This window comes from Heterocephalus glaber, unplaced genomic scaffold (assembly GCF_053883595.1).
Source record: "Heterocephalus glaber isolate CG9 unplaced genomic scaffold, H.glaber_assembly_v1.0 deba00001572, whole genome shotgun sequence".
NCBI classification, from domain to species: Eukaryota; Metazoa; Chordata; class Mammalia; order Rodentia; family Bathyergidae; genus Heterocephalus; species Heterocephalus glaber.
The window spans coordinates 16,833,014-16,851,274 of record NW_028258357.1 but is presented as its reverse complement, the minus strand read 5'-3'; the positions used below and the strand labels follow the sequence as shown (position 1 = coordinate 16,851,274).

General features: G+C 44.0%; 1 protein-coding gene across 29 annotated transcripts in view; it reads left to right on the top strand.

The window, feature by feature from the left end:
* Positions 1–18,261, top strand: part of Anks1b (ankyrin repeat and sterile alpha motif domain containing 1B) — a 1,083,815-nt gene that overhangs the window by 931,816 nt on the left and 133,738 nt on the right. For 2 of the 29 annotated variants that reach the window (XM_087192841.1, XM_087192840.1), the window contains exon 1: positions 17,460–17,589. The exons of 25 other annotated variants lie outside the window; for them this stretch is intronic. The gene's annotated coding sequence lies outside the window, so the exon portion shown is untranslated. Of the gene's footprint in view, positions 1–17,129; positions 17,224–17,457; positions 17,590–18,261 lie in introns of those variants that run through there. 2 more of the 29 variants (XM_087192837.1, XM_087192839.1) reach the window with 2 other exon arrangements.

Genomic DNA, 18,261 nt, shown 5'->3' with positions numbered 1-18,261 from the left:
GAGTTCTAATGAAAGAAGGGAGCAACCTAGGCAGATACCTGGGTGTCAGAGGAAGGTGGGGTATGGATGTTCCAGGTAAAGGAAACAGCAAAATGCAAAGACCCTGAGGTACAGGTGTGCCTGGATTGTTCAAGAACAGTAGCCTGGCTCCTGTGGCTGAAACAGACCAATAAGGATGTGGCAGTAGGAAAAGGAATCAGAGGAGTGACTAAAGATAGATGGATGGAACAAGGATGGCAAGTACAATGTCAAGACCCATGTGGACCACTCTAAAGATTTTCTCTGACTTTACTCTGAAAGAATTGGGGAGGTACTGGAGGCTCAGAGTGCGAAAGTAATTGCTAGGATTTGGATATGGCATACAATAGAAAGGGACAGAAGAGGGATTCCATGGATTTGGCATGATCGACTGGCAGGCTGGACGTACCCTTAACTGAGATGAAGAAGACTGGAAGAAGAGTGTGTTTGGCATGGAAATTGGGAGTTTGTTTTTGGACAGAGTAAGTTGTACAAGCCTGCTAGACAAGTTGGTCAACCAAGTCTGGAGTTGTACACTGAGGGAGTGACAGCATTTTGACAGTGTTTAGAGCCATGAGCCTGCACAAGATCACTAAGGAAGTGAGAGTAGATGGATAAAAGATGCAGGCCAAATACTGCACCTGGAGGCACACAAAATTTAGAGATCAAGGATTTAAGAAAGAGCCAGCCAAGGAGACAGGAAAGAAAAGGCTCTTAGAACAGAAGGAAAAAGAAACAGGAGAGTTTCGTTCTGAGTATCAAGAAGGAGGGTCTTGGGTCAAAGTCAGGAACTAGATATAGAAAGACAGAGGTCACTGGCCATCTTGCCACAACTGCAAAATGCAGGAAGAACACCTGATTAGAATGGGGTAAAGAAAACTGGAGACCCTAAGTACAGACTTAAGGAACTTCATGATAAAGGAGAAAAACGGATTGGACTAAATGAGATATTTCATGCTCAAATGCCTGGAGGTGCCAGGCAGATGATACAAATGAGTAAATTGGAATATTATGGTAATGTAAAGTGTATAAGTGAAGAAATAAAGAGTAAATGTCCTGCCTAAAGGTATTCTAATAAAAAATAGAAATACGTCAAATAAAAATATCTCTAGGCCACCAGTTTGCAATACCTGGACTAAATGATCTCCAAAGGCACTTCTGTCAAAAGTTCTATGAAACTAAGCCATGTGGACAAATTAAGGGTAGGTCATTTCATATTAAGCCCCTGCGCTATAAATAGTTTTGCTTCCTTCTGAACTGGCGCTAAGCATTTGTCATGATTTTCCAGGGATTTATGATGGAATCCGTTTTGTCCTTAACCTGTTTGTAAAAGCTGGAAGCCAGGGTTGGAAATGAAGACTTCTTAGCACAATGTCTATCTGTTGAACAGACAAATGTTTATTAAACCAACAGCCCCATATGCCAGGTAACGTGTTAGGTATTTTTTTTTTTTTTTTTTTGTACCGGGGATCGAACTCGGGTCCTTGCGTTTGCACAGCAGGTGGCGAAACCACTGAGCTAAATCCCTGGCCCCACGTGTTATGTATCTTAACATATGAAGCCATCTCTGTGTTCAGAACCTCACGGAGTTCACAGATGGATGACGCGGTAACAGACGGGAAAACACACATGGTTCATTGAGTGCTACAGCACAGAAGCGCATGGTGTGGGCAAAGGAGGACTCAGTTCTCCAAGGCTGCAGGAAGGGGATCAGGAAGGCTTCAGGGGGAATAAATGCTGCCTAGCCTGAGTGCGGATGGGTTTGTTGGTGTCAGAGCACAGAAGAGAGGAGGTTGCGACGTGACCACTGTGTGGTGCAGCTGCATTACAGGTGCGGTGAGCTCAGGCCACCTCAGCAAAGTCCCAGGAGCCCTATGCTCGGGTGGTATGAGGGATGGACATGCTGGGACCAGATTGCCTTGGTCCGTTACCGCAGCTCTGCCTCTTACCAGTGACCCTGTCATGGTTTAAATATGAAGTGTCCGAAGAGCCCTGTATTGAGGGTTCTAACCACATCAGGCTACCCATCCACTGAGGAATCCATAGCTGACTGTGCTGTTAGAGGATGTGGCCCTGGTTGGCGGAAGCAGGTCCCTGACAGCGTGCCTTTGAAAGGCGTCTCTTCTCCTGCTCTTCCTGCCTGCTTCCTGGTTGCCATGTGGTGGGCAGCTTTTCTCCACCTTGCCTTGGTGCCAGCCAACCAGGGAGTGAAAACTCTGAAACTGTAAGCCAAAATAAACCTTTTCTCCTTTAAGTTGTGTACATCAGGTATTTTGTCCCAGCAAAAGAAAGTGACTAACACAGACGTGGGTAAATTCCTTCTCAACTCTGCCTTTAATTTTTTCTGTCTCTAAAATGAGGACTGTAAGGGTACCTACTTCATAAGGTTCCACTGAGAATTATGAAAATTTAATGAAGCTAATGGACCTGGTACCAAGGAAAAACCGCTGTGTTTGCTGTTATTATCAAGGAACGCTTTCAGGAGAAGTAACACACGAAGAATGAACAGTTTTTCCAGGCAGAGAACTGGTTAAAGGATGGTAAAGGTAGACAGAGTGTCCCACAGGCAAAAGAAGCCACCTGAGACATCCCTGTAGGCATATCCAAGGGGGCTCAGGTGAAGAGAGACCAGATCTAAGGCTAGAAAGGTGGATTGGGTCAGGGGTTAGTTCTGACCTAACCACGGGGAACCAGTTTGTAGGGGTGGGGACAGATGGAGGGCTTGCTTTGACACAGTAGTAACAGGACCCACAGACAAAGTGGTCACAGAACAGACTTGTACCTCATCCACTTTGCACACCAATGCTGAAAGGTGCCTGATGGAGGAGTATCGTGTGGCACAAATCCAATGGCTCACTGACCCTGAATCACCTGCTACAGTCTGTTTAAAAGTCCACAACCATGAATATAGTCCAGGATAGTACATTAATTTCTTACAGCAAAAGTAATCCAACTCATGCCCCTACTCTCCCTAAGGAACCACTCTCTATGTTTTTACTCAGTAAATATTTGGGGAAAGATGTGTGCTTGTAATCTCAACATGTAGATTAGTTTCTTGGGGCAGTAGAGTTTACATTACAGCCAGTACATCCAGACTCCCTCAAGCTGTATAATGCTTTCTTTCGGTCCCTGAAGACTCTGGAATCATGTCAGTTTCATTATCTTGACTCTAGGTTCTACAAATACAATGACAGCTGTTCCTCACTATGGCACAAATACATTTTTTAACCCCAGAATCAAGCAGCAAGCAGTTTTTTAGTAAGTAGTCCAAGAGAAATTTGGCTAGGATCTTGTCATTAATATAAAGCTCGTCAGTAAGATATCATGGTTTAAAAAAACACAGGGTTTTTATCTCCAGATAGTAATGTTAGAGGTGTCATTGAAGCCCCCTTCAGTTGAAGCCCTTCCTCAGTTCTCCGTGTGTTGACAGAGAGCCCATGCAGACCTCTCCATAAACATTGCCTCTGTGTTTCAAGACTTCTGCCAGCACCCTGCCTTACAGTTCCCTCAGATGTTCAAATTTGGCTACCTCAGGAACTAGGATACTTTTTATTATTCTATATCTCTGGACCATATATTAGTACTACTTCCCTGGAGGTTTTTGGATCCATGAGAAACAAAACCTCACTAAAGTCATAAATGTTGAACAAAGTGGCTGCAGGATGCTCTTCTAATGTGAAGGGAGACATTTGGAATGGTATTAGCTGGGTTGTTGATTCTGTTTTACTGTTTGATCATCACATTAAGACTAATTGTAAATGCATTATTTATAACATTTGTAAAAATTTCCTAAAATTCACTAGATTCTTTCCTCTGCTGATTTACATACCGGTTTGTAAGTCTGGTAACTTGCAGATGATATTTCCCATTACCTTCATTTGCTAATTAAAGTAGGTTTTCCAGTTTTCTGAACTTCCAACATGTTTTGTATATTTCTAATTGCAGCTAATTCTGTTTCATCTGCTCTTTTGGGACCCTGATGTTTAAATACATTTCAGATGCCACATTTCATATGTCTTACTCCTTTGTAATTCGGTCCTATTTTCTCCTGCTGTTTATTATTTCTGTTTTGTATATCCTTATATCATTATCAAGAAGAGCAAACATTTACTGACTACTCACTCTGCGGTGATGGCATTATTCTAAGTAAAATGAAGATATATAGAACGGGATGTGTATATACGTAGACATATTTGTAAGCCACAGTTCACTAGTTTTTAGTCTCTGTTGTTTTATTTAAAGCAAACCTATATTTCCTTTTAGCCTCCCTCCTTTTGAATTCTAAATACTTTCTTCTTTGTGGCTCTACTGTTAGAAGTTCAAAAAGCAGAGATAGGTATGGAGTCTGTCAGGAAAAGAGTTAAAAACTTCCACCTTCCTAGCTAACTGTGGCCCACAGGCTGCTAATTAGTGTGATGGATCAGCACCTGGTCTGGTTATGAATGCTCGGAAGCCCATTGGCTGCTGGCAGCTGATTCCCAGCTCCCTGAGGTTTGGAGATGCATCAGCCTGAGCAGAGAGAGCTGGCACTTGCTTAAAGGGTAGCTGTAGCCAATTATTCATGTGCTCCTTTGAACTTGACTTGGCAGAAGAAAGAACCATGCTTTCAGACACATTGAGGCAGACTTTTCTTCCACAATAAGCTGCCACTACCTGGCACACTTCCCCTTTTTGGTGTCATTACAGTACAATGACTAATATCAGTACGATCCTACAATATCTAAGGAATAACTGAGTTCTGCTATGTAGTTTTTCTTATATTCTTGTTCTCCTTCCCCTTTTCTACTTTTTATTCCCTAGAGATGCTTAAAGTCAGTTTGTTTTATCCTCCTTGTTTAATAAAATTTTAAAATACACCTATATGAGTAATGTTTGGTTAATATGTTACAAGTCTAGATAGTCTGCTAAAGGAAACGCTGGGTTCAGGGAGACAGTGCATATTGGGCACAGATTTGGGTCTCTGTTTTGAAGCTTTAGTAACTATATGACCCCAGGCAAATTTCTTGCTTCTCTGAGCCTCATATAACTCATCAGTAAACTGGAGAAACTATTCCTACATCATAGAATCATTGAAATAAGTATACAAAATCCTGTGCTCTCTTTCCCATAGTGCTTGCTACACATATTGATCAGCATTGAACATTTGCGTACCCAGTGTGTGCTGAGCCTGATGGTGGAAGAATTTAAACCCAACAGAATACACCTAAGAGCTGTTATATCCACCCAGATCCACACACCCAGATCCACAGCCTGAAAAAAGAGAGATCAACCAGAGGAAAGAGTCAAAAACTAATGTCATAACTCAGCGTGAGCTGTACACTCATAGTCTGGCATGTGCTGTCATTTTCATTTGTGCAACATAGATGCGAATCTCAACCTCTCTGAGACACTGGCCACCTCCATTAATCTAATCACATAAGAGGCAGTACTCAATTATTTAGTCTCTACTACAGGTTTCATGAAGCTGGGTGGGTGGGAGTATGTAAAGCAAAAACCCCACATTAACAATTTGTTCAAGGCAGCATTCAGTATTTCCATTCTCTGAAAGACATATTGTCATTGGTATCCTCTCCCTCACAAAACCTCTGCCCTCACTGATTCTTCTCTTTTTATCCCCCTTCTTCTGGGGAACAATCTAAACTCTATCATAAGGGCAAAAGGTAAGCGACCCTCTTGCATTACCTGAGTATGACCCTCGGGCCTCACCCTTCTCCTTAGGCTGTTTATCAAAATGTTTCTTTCAAACAAATATAGTGCTGGAGTATGGCTAGACACGATTCTCTCCATCACTTAACACACACAGTATCATATTCAAGTCTCAAAACATCTTTGTGAATTAGGAGTTATTATATCAGTTTTGCAGAGAAGGAAACGAAAACTCAGAGAAGCTAGGAGCCAGCCTACTATATAAGCTCTATCTTGGATATTTGTTAGGAAGATTAAATAAGATAATGTATTGTGAAGTGCTTGCCTCAGAGCAAGAGACAAAGAAAGGATGATGCTCCCCACTAGCTGGAAGTAATGGAAGTAGGCATCCTTGTCCTTTCTGGCTTGCATAGGTATAGCAACGCCAGCAACAAGGCTGGCTATATGGTTTTCAGGGTGCAGAATACAATGAAACCGTGAGACATGGCTGGGGTCAGGGGAGACATCACCTCCCTCACACAGCCTGTGACTGCAGCCTAGAGCAGATGAGTAACTGCCAAAGGGATTACAACCTCTGGGCCAGATGAGCTTGGGACTTGGGTCAGGGATGGGTAAAGGGCCCCTGATGTCCACAAGAATGGCCACCATTGTGCCTACCCTAAGAAACCCTCCACACAGAAACCCCTTACTGCCACTAGGGAGGGAGAAAGCAGGGAAATGACTGTGCACAGGCCAGCCCTTCCTCCGCTCCTGTGAGTGCCACCTGCTCACTACCCAGGCATAGTGCTATGGTGCTTGTGGAGTGAGCTAGAAAAGGGCGGCCACTCAAAGCCCTAGGCACACAAGGTGGAGTAGGCAGCCAAAGACTCATGCCAGGAGAGGTTCTAGCCACAACTAAAGCTCATTCAAGGTTAAAATTATTTAGAAGTACAAGACCGCGGCAGCAAACATTAAACCAAGCAAGGGGCCCTACTGAGAGTTCGGGCCTGTGGGATAACCCTGGTCACGTGTCCACAAATCCAGTCCTGATCAGTGATGAAGGTACAAGTGGGAATATGTTGGTCAAAGGGTAGAACTAATATACAGCATGATGTCTCCTGTTCATAATAATGTATTATGTTCTTGAAATTCATTGAGAGACCTTAAATATTCTCACCACACAGGGGCTGGGGGGACTGTGAGGTAACAGACATGTTAATTAGCTGATTGTGGAAATCATTTCACAATATACATCAAAACCTCACACTGTACACCTTGAATACATTCAAGTTTTATATGTCTATTGTGACTCAATAAAGCTTGAAAAATAAATTTTAAAAATCCTTAAAATATTAATAAATAAGCAAATGCTTCAAAAAACTTTTAATGCTAGGCCGGGGATTTAGCTCAGTGGTTCCGCCACCTGCCTTGAAAGTGCAAGGTCCTGAGTTCAGTCCCTGGTACAAAAAAAAACAAAACAAAACTTTTAATGCTATATAAATGCACAGGATTATTGCTATGATCACCATTGTGTGATCATTTTAGGCCCTAGCAACTCTGTTGAGCATTTACCTAATGGCCCTAGATTTGGAAGAGCAAAGGAGAGCTTCGATAGTTTTGTCACCCCCTCACAAAGGAAATGTGTTCTCCTCTGTGAGGCCACAGTGCTCATGCCTTCTGAGAAAGCAGGTAAAGCTGGTCTTAAGGGAACATCCCTGCCCTTCAGTGCATCTCCCTTGTAACACACAAGCTAAGCCGGAGATACTGACCCCCATATTGGAACTGTGGATCCTCCCTTCTAAATGCAGCAAAGCAGTTCGTGTCCTGAGGCTTCAGGCCACATCTACCTGCCTCTACCCACATCCTCAGGGGCACATCATTCTCCATTAACCTGGAACTTGAAGCTCAGGGGTGTCCTGATGCCTTGAGTCGCTTCTCAGCCCTGTGGGGACTGGGCCTCAGCCCACCTATGCCCTTCCCTCTGCCAGCAGCTTGTGCATAGAGTTGATTCCACATATGTCAAGATAGCATATCTGCAGGGGCATTACTGATATTTATGAGAGTATCCAATGATTCAGAATAAAGCAATCATTAAACAGTTTCCTGGTCTATATCATAATTGGAGAAAGCAGCTGAGAGAAAAGGGAGAAATGGCAAATTAGAGGATTCTCATTCCATATACCCACTAGGGACCCATTTAGAGGAAAGCAGTAATTTTCTAAATGATAGCCTAATGGCCTGAAAGAGTTAATGTGGCTTCCCACTCTATTCCACCCAGGGAGTCATTTCTATCCTAAGAATACTCAGGGTTATTGTATCCTAGGTCCTGACGATGCTCAGACCAAAAGATTGAATGGATTTATGGATTTTCACAGTGCTGCCATATAGATCCCACCTTAGTGCTCAGGAGAAAGGGACTGGATCCCTTGAGGACTGTCCCCTCCAGCTATGGTCAAAAGGAGATCTATGTTCCTTTTGTCCCTGGGTCTTTGCCCTATGAGCCAGTGGGGGAGAAAGCAGCTGTTCCCACAAGCATCAAGCTCACTTGTATCCTTCAATGGAAGGAGCATCTCAGAGCAAAGCTGATAGTTGTTACTGTTCTGATAAAGACAGCTTTGTAACACCTTGCCCAGTGAAGTAGCTGTGGTGTCAGGGGCAAATATGAGACACTTGGAGTTAGGAATTTTTCATTCCAGCCATGTTCACTTACGAGTTGTGTGACCCTCAGGTAGTCAATGGGTCTTTTAGGGACTCAGTCTCCTCATTCATAAAGTAGGAATCAAATTAATAAATCTAACCTCCTGGGTTGTGTCCAGGATTCAGCAAGATATCATGTGGGTGTATTTGGCAACTAGAAAATCCTTATACAGGAATCCTTCCTTCATGGTTTCACTTTCCTCAGTTTCAATCACTTGCAGTCAACTCCAATACAAAAATATTAAATGGAACATTTCAGAAATACATTACTCATACGTTTTAAATACCCTTTACTGTAGCACATGGTTATAATTGTTTTTCTTGTATTATTAGTTAAGATTAATCTCTTACTGAGCCTAATTTATAAATTAAACTTCATTTAGGTATGTATGTGTCGGGTAAAATATAGTATATGTAGGATTTGGCACTGTCTATGATTTTAGGCATCCACTGTGGGCCTTGGGATGTATTTCCGGCAGTTAAGGGGGGACTACAATAAGTGCAAGTTATTTAAGGAGATAATTCTCGAGTGATATGATCTTTTAGAAATTACTTAACTTCTTAGATTCTTTTTCATCTGGAAAAAAAGAGTCCTAAACTAATAATGACCCTACAGGGCTATTGAAGTAATGCATATAAAGGACCTGGTACACAGTTGGTACCCAAGAAATATGTTTCTTCCCTCTCTGCCTCTTCCCCATTGCCAGAAACATCTGGCACAGGTGTGCATTTCCCTCTGTTCCTGGCCCACGAGGCTGGACTCCAGTAGCACCAGATGAGAAGGGAGAAACCACCCTTGAGGGCTGAACATAAAAGTGCCATCCTCATTTAAAAATCTCTGCAAAAATGGCAGGTTCTTTCATATTATTTGCTTTTCTTGTGCATCTAATTCTGTTCTTGGTGATTTCCCAATATTGAACTATATTCAGTTAAAATCTTAAAGAAACTTGTACAGCTATCCAGTTTCTTCGGAAGTATTGACCCTATCCACTTCCTGTAACTCTTGGGATAACCAGAAGAACCTTCATCCTTCCCCATGCAAGCTGCTTCTCACCACTTTTTCACCATCTCTCTGACTTCCAGGTCATCTTAACCTCCCCTTCTCTCTTGCCCTTACCTCCCACTCAGTTACCCTATGCCACACCTGAACATCTCTGAACTCACCCTCACCTTCATGCCCATGCCTGCAGCCCTTACTTCAGCCTTTTGCTATTTCTTTCATGCAGAACTTGCAAAATTATTTTTGTATCATCAGGTTATTTGAGAGTTAAATGAGACAACATATATTACATTCGTTAGTGTAACATGACATGGGACCGCTGGTCTCTGGCGGGTACAAAATAAGCTGTAACTATTGAAAGTTTCAGAAAGGAAACGTTCATGGAGTATAAGAAAGGATTTGTAGTAGGGAAAGCCTTAAAGATGGGATCGGCTTCTTCAGTTGGCATAAGCTCCCTGTCCCTGGAAGAGTCCATGCCTTGGTTGTGTGATGACTCTTTCATTAGAAGTCACAGAGGAGATTCAGACATCAGATAGGAAGTTGAGATAACTTATATTTAAGTTCCTTCTGAATAAATCGGGATACTTCAGTTACAAGTGCCAGAAACTCAACTCAAAATGGCTGAAGCAAAATGAGAAATGAATTAGCTCACCTAAGAGACAAAGTCCACAGGTTTCAGGCATGACTGTATCCAGATCCTCAAATGCTATCACTGAATCAGTCCCTCAGTCTCCCACTCCACATTATTGTTCTGCTTGACTCCACAATGACTCCACTTTGGGGCAGACCCTCCCACAGGATGCCCCTTGGCAGCCCCAGGCATTAGATTCAGCACTCTGACAGTGAAACATCCCAGTGAGAAGGGTCCTCCTCCTTTTCAAGAGCTCTGGCAGACTCCTGGTCCTGGGCATCCCTGAACAAACCGCTGTGACTGAGACATGGAATCCTCTGATTGGCCAGAGGACCACAGGTCCACTCTATGATCAGCTCTTGTAAGATTACATAAGATTTCGTGGCTGGTGGTTTCCCAATCAAGAATCAGAGTATCAGTGACAGAAGTAGAAAGACTGAGTATTGAGCAGCACAGAAGAATGGACATCAAGCACGCTTTCCTATCCTAAGATCCAATTACTCCAACTCAAAATTATTTTTAATATTTATTATGTAAGTCTTCCTTTGTCCTTCTAGCATAATTCAATAGCATTAATGTGCATTGCTGGGGAAGTATCATAATGATGTACATAATCACCATCAAATGACAGACTATCTTCTTCTCTACCATATCCTGTGGAGAAACAATAAAGCTTATTTTTCATGAGTCTGTAATACAGAAAGTTACTGTCTGCTCCCAGATACATGGGTTCCTCCTCGCTTACTCAGCTGCTGAGCACACTAGAAGGTGCTGTGGGAATGAGCTCTGTTATTTAGTTATGTTGAAAAGATGGAGTAGCTTCTTGTGAATTAGCACCAGGGTGAATTAATTCTCTGGTTGAGTAAATATTGTGCTCCAGGCATTGTGCTAGATTTTTACATGGGTGCATGCATTTAACCCTTAAAGAACAATCATCCTTATTTTACAGATGCAGAACCTGAGGTGCAGCAAGGTTAAGCAACTTGCTCAGGGTTTATAACTAGTGAATGACGGAGCTGGGCTGCAGCCCAGCTCTGAGACCACGAACTTTTCTATACATTGTGCTTTCTCCTTGATAACTCCAAGAATGAGTCTGCAGTGTGCCTTCAACGTTTGTGCCTGAACCAAAACTCAGACCTCATGGTCTGGCTCATTCAGAGAAGGCTTTCCTGGGAAATTTGGGGTGTGTAGTCACTGAGTAAAACACACATCCAGATTGGCTTCCTGGAGCCCTTGCTCACTGCAACCTTGGAAGCTGCTGTGAGTGGTAAGCACAGCTGCTCGGTTGGCTGAAGGTGTGAACGACGAGGTACTTACCACCTGCGCTGTGCACCTGAGACTCTCAGGGGCCGATTGCAAGCAGAGGCTGCCAGCGACAGGCTTAGCCATGGCTCAGTGGAGCCACATGTGGCTCGAGCCCCGAATGTAAATGTAGTTAACATCCAAAAGGAGTCCCCAGGTCTTCATTCAGAAGACTGGGGCAGAACATTTCTGGCAGATGGGTCTCAGTGTTTACATTCATTCCCCCTGGACTGCAGGCCTGCTTGCCTTCAGGAAGAAGCCTGAATCCCTTCTGCTCACTCTGGGTTGTGTTCGCTTGGTAGTCAGATCTGTAAATATGCATGTGGTTAATAAGCAGTCTGTTTTAAATTTGTCATTCAAACAAAGGGATTTTTCCACAGTAAGAGCATGATCAGACAATAAAAATAATAAAATTTGTGAGTGCTAGAAGTCACTGTGTTTCATACTTTTTTCATCAATGACAAGTAGGCCAAGCATAAGGAAGGACCGCTTCTGTGGTGGGCACACAACACCACTAGCCACCCAAATCCACTTCCCACTCAGACCTTTCTGGTCCCTAACTCCCCTGAAACTCCTTCGTTCTATTGCTTCTTCACTGCATATATTCCCCACCTCTGACTTGTGTCCCATGCCACACCCTCTATCAAAATTTAAAACCCTACTTTCAGGGCCAGGGATTTAGCTCACAGGTTCCGCCATCTACATCTGCCTGGAAAGCACAAGGTCCGGAGTTCAATCCCTGTTACCAAAAATAAATAAATAAATAAATAAATAATAAAACCCTGCTTTCTACATATTAGAAGGTAAAGACTGTACAATATCATAATTATAAATCCATATTCACAGTGCTCCTACCTCAAGAATAGCTTAGTTCTCAAACATCTATTAAAAACTTATTAGGCCCGGTACCACAAAGAAAACCTTATTCACATGGTTGAAAAACTTTGTCCAAGATGATGTTTCATCCACCTTTCATTCTACAGTTTCATCTACAGTGTAAAGTGGACAATGGATTGCTGTCCAGAGCCTAATTGATGATAATCCACTCCCAGGCCTTCCAACTGCCTGGAATCCTCTGACAACAAATTTTTTTATCTCTTCCCTCACCTCTCTGGAACTCAATTTATTTGCTATCTGATTTCTAGTTGTTTCTATTTGGAGAGTAAAATTCAACATGTCTCAAGGTTTGTTGCACTTGTTCAGTGAATATTTATCTGATGCCTGCGTAGGGTCAGGAGCTGAACATAAATAGAGAATCACAAAAACAAGGTCCTAGACCTCATGTAGTCTTCTGGGGACATTTATATTTAAACCAGTAATTACAAAAAATGGTAATGCAGTATTAGTGAGAGCAAAGTTACTATGAGAACCAAAGGATATGCCTAGCCCTGTTCAGAACAAGGGAAGTATAAAAAGTATCCTAGAGTAATTTACATCTTAGTTAAAATCTATAAGGATAAATTAGAGTTACCCAGAGAAAGAGTTCAGCAACATTAGGGTCAATCTTTAATTTATCTTCCTCTCCTAAGCATCCAGCTCAACACTGGACAACATAGGCATTCAATTTTAAACTATGCATAATGAAGAAAAGTATCTTTATAACTCTGCCTTCTAAAAGTCACCAATATGGGTATACAAAGAACCATGGGACACCTCTCTATTTGAATATACACGTACGCACACATACTGAGACACATAGTCTGAGACACACCCATTTGTAAGGTTGACTCTGTTATCAGAGCTTTGATATAAAGCCAAAAGGGACACTCTCTTATGTGTTCATAACCTTTTAATCCTATTTATATCTGAGACCACCTCCCTTGGGTTTGTTTACTTATCTCAGGTATTTCCAGCCTTAAATTTTGTAAGTTTGGCATGATAATTCTGAAGAACAGAGCCAGTTCTCTCTAACTAGGTTTGTGCCATTCCTTTTTAGTGATGTGTAAAAGTATTTTCCTCTTTAAAAATACTTCAAACAAATGAGAAGATCTAAGATTAATAATGTGGAATACTAAGATAAGCTAATATTGAGATAAGAAAGACCTATCACTATAATACTCAAATATAAGAGTATTTCTTTCTCTAAAATTCCCAAGCCAGTTCTCCTAAGCACATAATTCTAGTTGGCTTAATGCCAACTAATAAATGAATTTGTATTCTACCGTGGAATTTCCTGGTTGTTCCATGATCTCTGATCTACTTACTTCTAGATGCTAAATCTCCATGTGTCTGTTGAGAGATGGGGGCTGCCCTTGTGTTCCTTATCCCTCTTACACAGGCCCTTGTCCTCATACGAGGTCTGCATGACTCCCCTATACAGATCCAGATGGGATACATCTCTGTCGGTACTTTCCCCTTGTTTTGCTGGAAATTTTACTGAAGCATTAAGTCTGTTTCTGGTTGAGATTACTATCATTTAATGTACAAGGTAACAAGCCCTATTATATTTTAGAACTCTTTTTTTTATCAGAGTGCAAATCTCAATGCTGTGGATGTGAGAGATGTTCAATAAGTAGGTTTTTTAAAAATCATCTAATATTTTTGGAGTGTTAAGTTTATGACCAATGCTTTAGCTAATGCTTTATATGTTGCATCAGTTAGGCTTCAACCAGATAGAGCAGAACAAGTAAGAGACGTATTCTAAGAGATTTATTGCAGGACATCGGCCTGTGTGATAGTGGGGCCTGACCAGACAAGACTGAAATTTGTACTGCAGGTCATCAGGAAGGGTAGCCAAGAATTTCTAGAAGCAGGCTGACATTCCCATGCACTGGTGGGATTTCTTCTTCAGGAATCCTCAGTTCTGCTCTTAAAGGCTTCAAACTGATTGCATCAAATTACTTAAGATAATCTCCCTTAGAGCCAACAGCCTGTAGGCTTTAATTACCTCTACAAAATAGCACAAAAATCCTCAGCTTAACGGGGGACTTTAAACCACCCAAGTTAACACATCAAAAGGACCACTACATGTGGATAATCTAATTTTCCCCTAACTCTATGAAATAGCTTCCATTATTGTCACATTGTTCTTTACAAATTGGAATTGTGAGGCTCAGAAAAGGTAAATAACTTACTCAAGAACACAAGCTTTTAAGTCTAATAGCTGTGACTTTACCCCACAGGTATGATCCCAAAGTTAGAAGCTTAACTATTGCATTATACTACCACAAAACAAAGGAATAAATTATTAAACTTTTAATCCACTAAATACTAAATACAAAAGGCCTCATACGGTGTTTACATATTTCTTAGAAAAGTTACTACCTTCTTTGGGTTTGTGAGACTGAAATATTCAACATGGTCTTCTGGATTTGTTTTTAATATGAAGAATAGCTGTTCTTAAATAAGTGGTCTGTGTGAGAGGATTGGACTTTTGATGACCTATAATGGAATAAATAAATGCTTTGCTTTTCATTGAGGAGAGATGGGCTGGATATTGACATCATAGGAGTTTTTCCTAAATTGTATCATTTTGCAAGGAACAACACAGTACTTAATATAGCAGTAATATTAAAAAATAAGATGTAGATACACTCTGAACAAAGAAACATGAGACTACATAGTATCCATATTCAAGGACATAAATTGGAACTTCAACAATAGTTTTTTAAGGACAATTAAAATTACTGAAGGAAAAAAATAACTCTGACACTGAGTGTGTTGGGGCACTGTAATGTCATGGAGTCTGCCCAAGTAGCCAGGGTTCATGGTTTTGCTTCTGCCTTGATGAGAGTGGGCCGTAGGGAAGTGAATTAACCTCTCTAGCTGTCAGTTTCCTTTTCCATAATATGTGAAGGGGATAATCTCAGAGTAATCTCTTATCAGACCATTCTGTAATATAAAAATGTCTAAAGTTTCAATGAATTGGGGCTATTTTAGTCCAAAGAATAAAATGTCTTTCTTTTTTATTTGTTTTTACTGCAACCAGAAAGAAATTACACTAATAAGACCTTTAGTTTTAATATGCATACCTGGGGGTTATTGTCAAATTTCATGAGTGCCATGTTGAAGTTGTTTCCCAGGAGTCTACTACTTAGTGTGTGAATCGGTTGTGCTAAACGGAGAGTAGGGACGGCCACCATGGACAGCGACTTCGCCTCCTCCCCACCTCAAAAAGCCAAGCACAAAGGGTGACAGAGAATGAAATCCTGTCATCCTGCAGGGATGGTACAGACACAGGGCCAAATAACTCAGAAGGCAGAGGAGTCGACTCCAGGAAAAAGTGATAGCACTCCTGTTTTCCAAACAGCTAGCAAATGCTACCTCTTTGAAACTGCGGGATATCGTTACCTGAAACAATATCCACAAGACCATGAGGCGCTGGGAAATGTCACTCTTCTTTGGGCACTTTTGTAACTGGCCAAGGAAGAAAACACCTATTGGTACCCGGTCACGGGTGTCTGAGTTGCAGAATGAAAAACAGAACTAGATGACCAGACTTCTAAACCTTTCAAAAGTTCACTAATCTCAAAGATAGAGATATCCAACCATGTGCTAGTCAAAGAGGCAGGTCACATTCGTGACGCAGTAGGCCAGGCAAGACGCCAGGTCGTGTCTGTCTGTTTCTCTTCGTATATTTACAAGGTGTAAAATCGGAAAGCTCCATGGCTTCGTTATGTGAGAAACGGTGTCCATATGGCCAAATGCTCGCAGTCACAGGGTCTGGCGGCCTGGGTTTACATCCTGGGCCGTCCTTCCTAGCGGAGTGGCCTGAGAACTTCACACATTCCACAAAAGTGGACGCTGAATGCTGACGTGAGAGCAGGCATTTAGTTTCTTAAGGCGCAAAGTATTGTCTGGAAACTGCAGATCTAAGCCTGTTGTTTCATCTGCAGAGCGAGGATGATAATGAAACCTGCTTCACGGAGTGGTGAGAATTAAATGAGATAATGCACAGATGCCTGGCAAATCATAAGTGCTCAATGTTACTTCTTATTTTAAAAATGATTCACGTTTGTGTCTTAATGCTTGAAATTTTTGCAGCTGATCAAACCCTTTGCTTTCGTTTCGAGGCGCTAAATACATACTCTTAAAGTTTATAAAGTGAATTTGGCTTGAACAGCACTGTTCGTAGTGTTATACATTAATTTAAATACTTTTACCTGAGGAACCTGTATTCCAACCTATTCACAGGCACTTTGAGTGCTGTTACCTTGTTTTCAGACGTCGGTGTTCTCCGTGGGAATCTGTGGCTCTCATCCGAGACTAAGTGGGCAACTCACACTTACAGATGAACGCTGAAGCATCAAAGAACTGAGTGTGGGCTGGCAGATATGTTCATGCAACTGTTAGGATATTAAGCAGACTAAGCCACAAATTTTTAAGTTTATTTATGGCAAGGAAGAAACACTGAGGTCTTTCAAAAGGGCGGGGGGGGGGGGCAGCCTTGCCATTTTAGGCCAGAGGTCCTTCGGTTAATTAGGCGAATTTCCGAAAGATGGCTTTGCCAAAGTACATTTCTGCAACTGTTGGTTCCACACGGTGGGAACTTTGGTGGCGAGCTGGGATGGGGGCGAAGGGTATTTGAAGCTTGTCAAAATCGTACTCAAAATCTTAACCCTGACCTTTCGCTCCGGTACCCCGAAAGCCGCTGGGACGCAGCGTCAGGAGCGGGGCCGCGCGGCCGGGACGGCAGTGGCTTCGGCGTCGTTCACCAGAGCAGCTGGGTCAGTGGGGCCGGGGCGGCCGGCGCCGAGGACCCGCCTTCTCCCGCCTCCTCCCCTCCTGTCTCGCGGTGGCCGCCGCCGCAGAGTTGTCGCCCGCGCGCCCGCGGAGCTGCCGCCCGCGGCTCCCGCCCGGCGGTCGCGGGGCGCCAGGAGGGGGCGGCGAGCGCCATATCCATAGTAACGGAGATGCGGGCGCGCGGGCGGGAGGAGGAGGCCCCGCGCCGGCAGCCCGCCGAGCCAGGGACCGCAGCCCGGCGCCGGAGGAGCCCGGGCGCCCGTGAGCGGTAAGCCCCGCGCGGCCACGGCCCGGAACAATGGCGAGCGCCGCGGGGCCCTGGAGCCGGCGCTCGGGGAGGGCGCGCGCCGCGGGGCCGGGAGGGCGGGGGCGCGCGCCGGGGCGGGGCGGGGCGGGGCGGGGCGGGGCGGGGGCACGCGGCCGGGAGCTCGGGGAGCAGCGCGGCGCGGCCTCCCCGCGCCCTCCGCCCCCTCTGCGCGCGCCTCCGCCTCGCCGCTCGCGCTCGCGGGGCGCCCGGAAAGATGCACGGAGGCGCGGGCGAGGGCGGCGGAGCCTCCAGCCGCAGGTCCGCGTCCCCGGGCCCCCGAGCCCGCCAGCCCTCGCGGATCCCCGACGCCGGTGCCCCGCTGCTCGGGTAAGTAGCGCGGCTGGCGCTGAGTGGGGCTGCAGCGGGCGCCGAGGGAAAGCCGAGTCGGGAAGCCGGGAGGCTGCGGAATCGTCTCCGGGCAGTTGTGACAGCCTCGGGCAGCCGGGTCCGCTGTGGGCTTTTTTTTTTTTTTTTCTAAACCTGTTTGGTTTCTTGAGTCCCCATCACCACCCACGGGCTGGGCACATTTTCCATTTCCTTGGCTCATCTTCGGGGTCCCGAGGAGTTTGAAGAGGTAAATTGCGGGTGTCTCTCCAGAGACACAAGTCTGCATTTTCCTGAGGTCGTTTGTCTTCGAGATTAAAAAGCCGTGCCAACCCCGTGTAATTTCCAGGTGCGCTTCGAGTCACCGGTAAGGAGTAGCAGGGAAAACGGCCGCGGAGGGGTTCGTATTGCCTCTCTTCCCCCCCCCCCCCATCTCTCTCTGTCTCTGTCTCGTTTTTGAATACATCTATCAGTCGGAGAGGAAAGTGGGCATGGACTTGGCACTGCTTCCCCTTGGAGAGCGCTACTAGAGCAGCAGAGACTGCAGTTTGTTGCTTGCCTGAAGGTCAGGTCAGCATCTCCACTGCATCCCCGTTTCTGTGCTTGTAACTTGAATGTGATTTTACTCTAAGCTAAAACTTCCCAAAGCCCAGCAGGGTCTTAAAAAAAAACAAA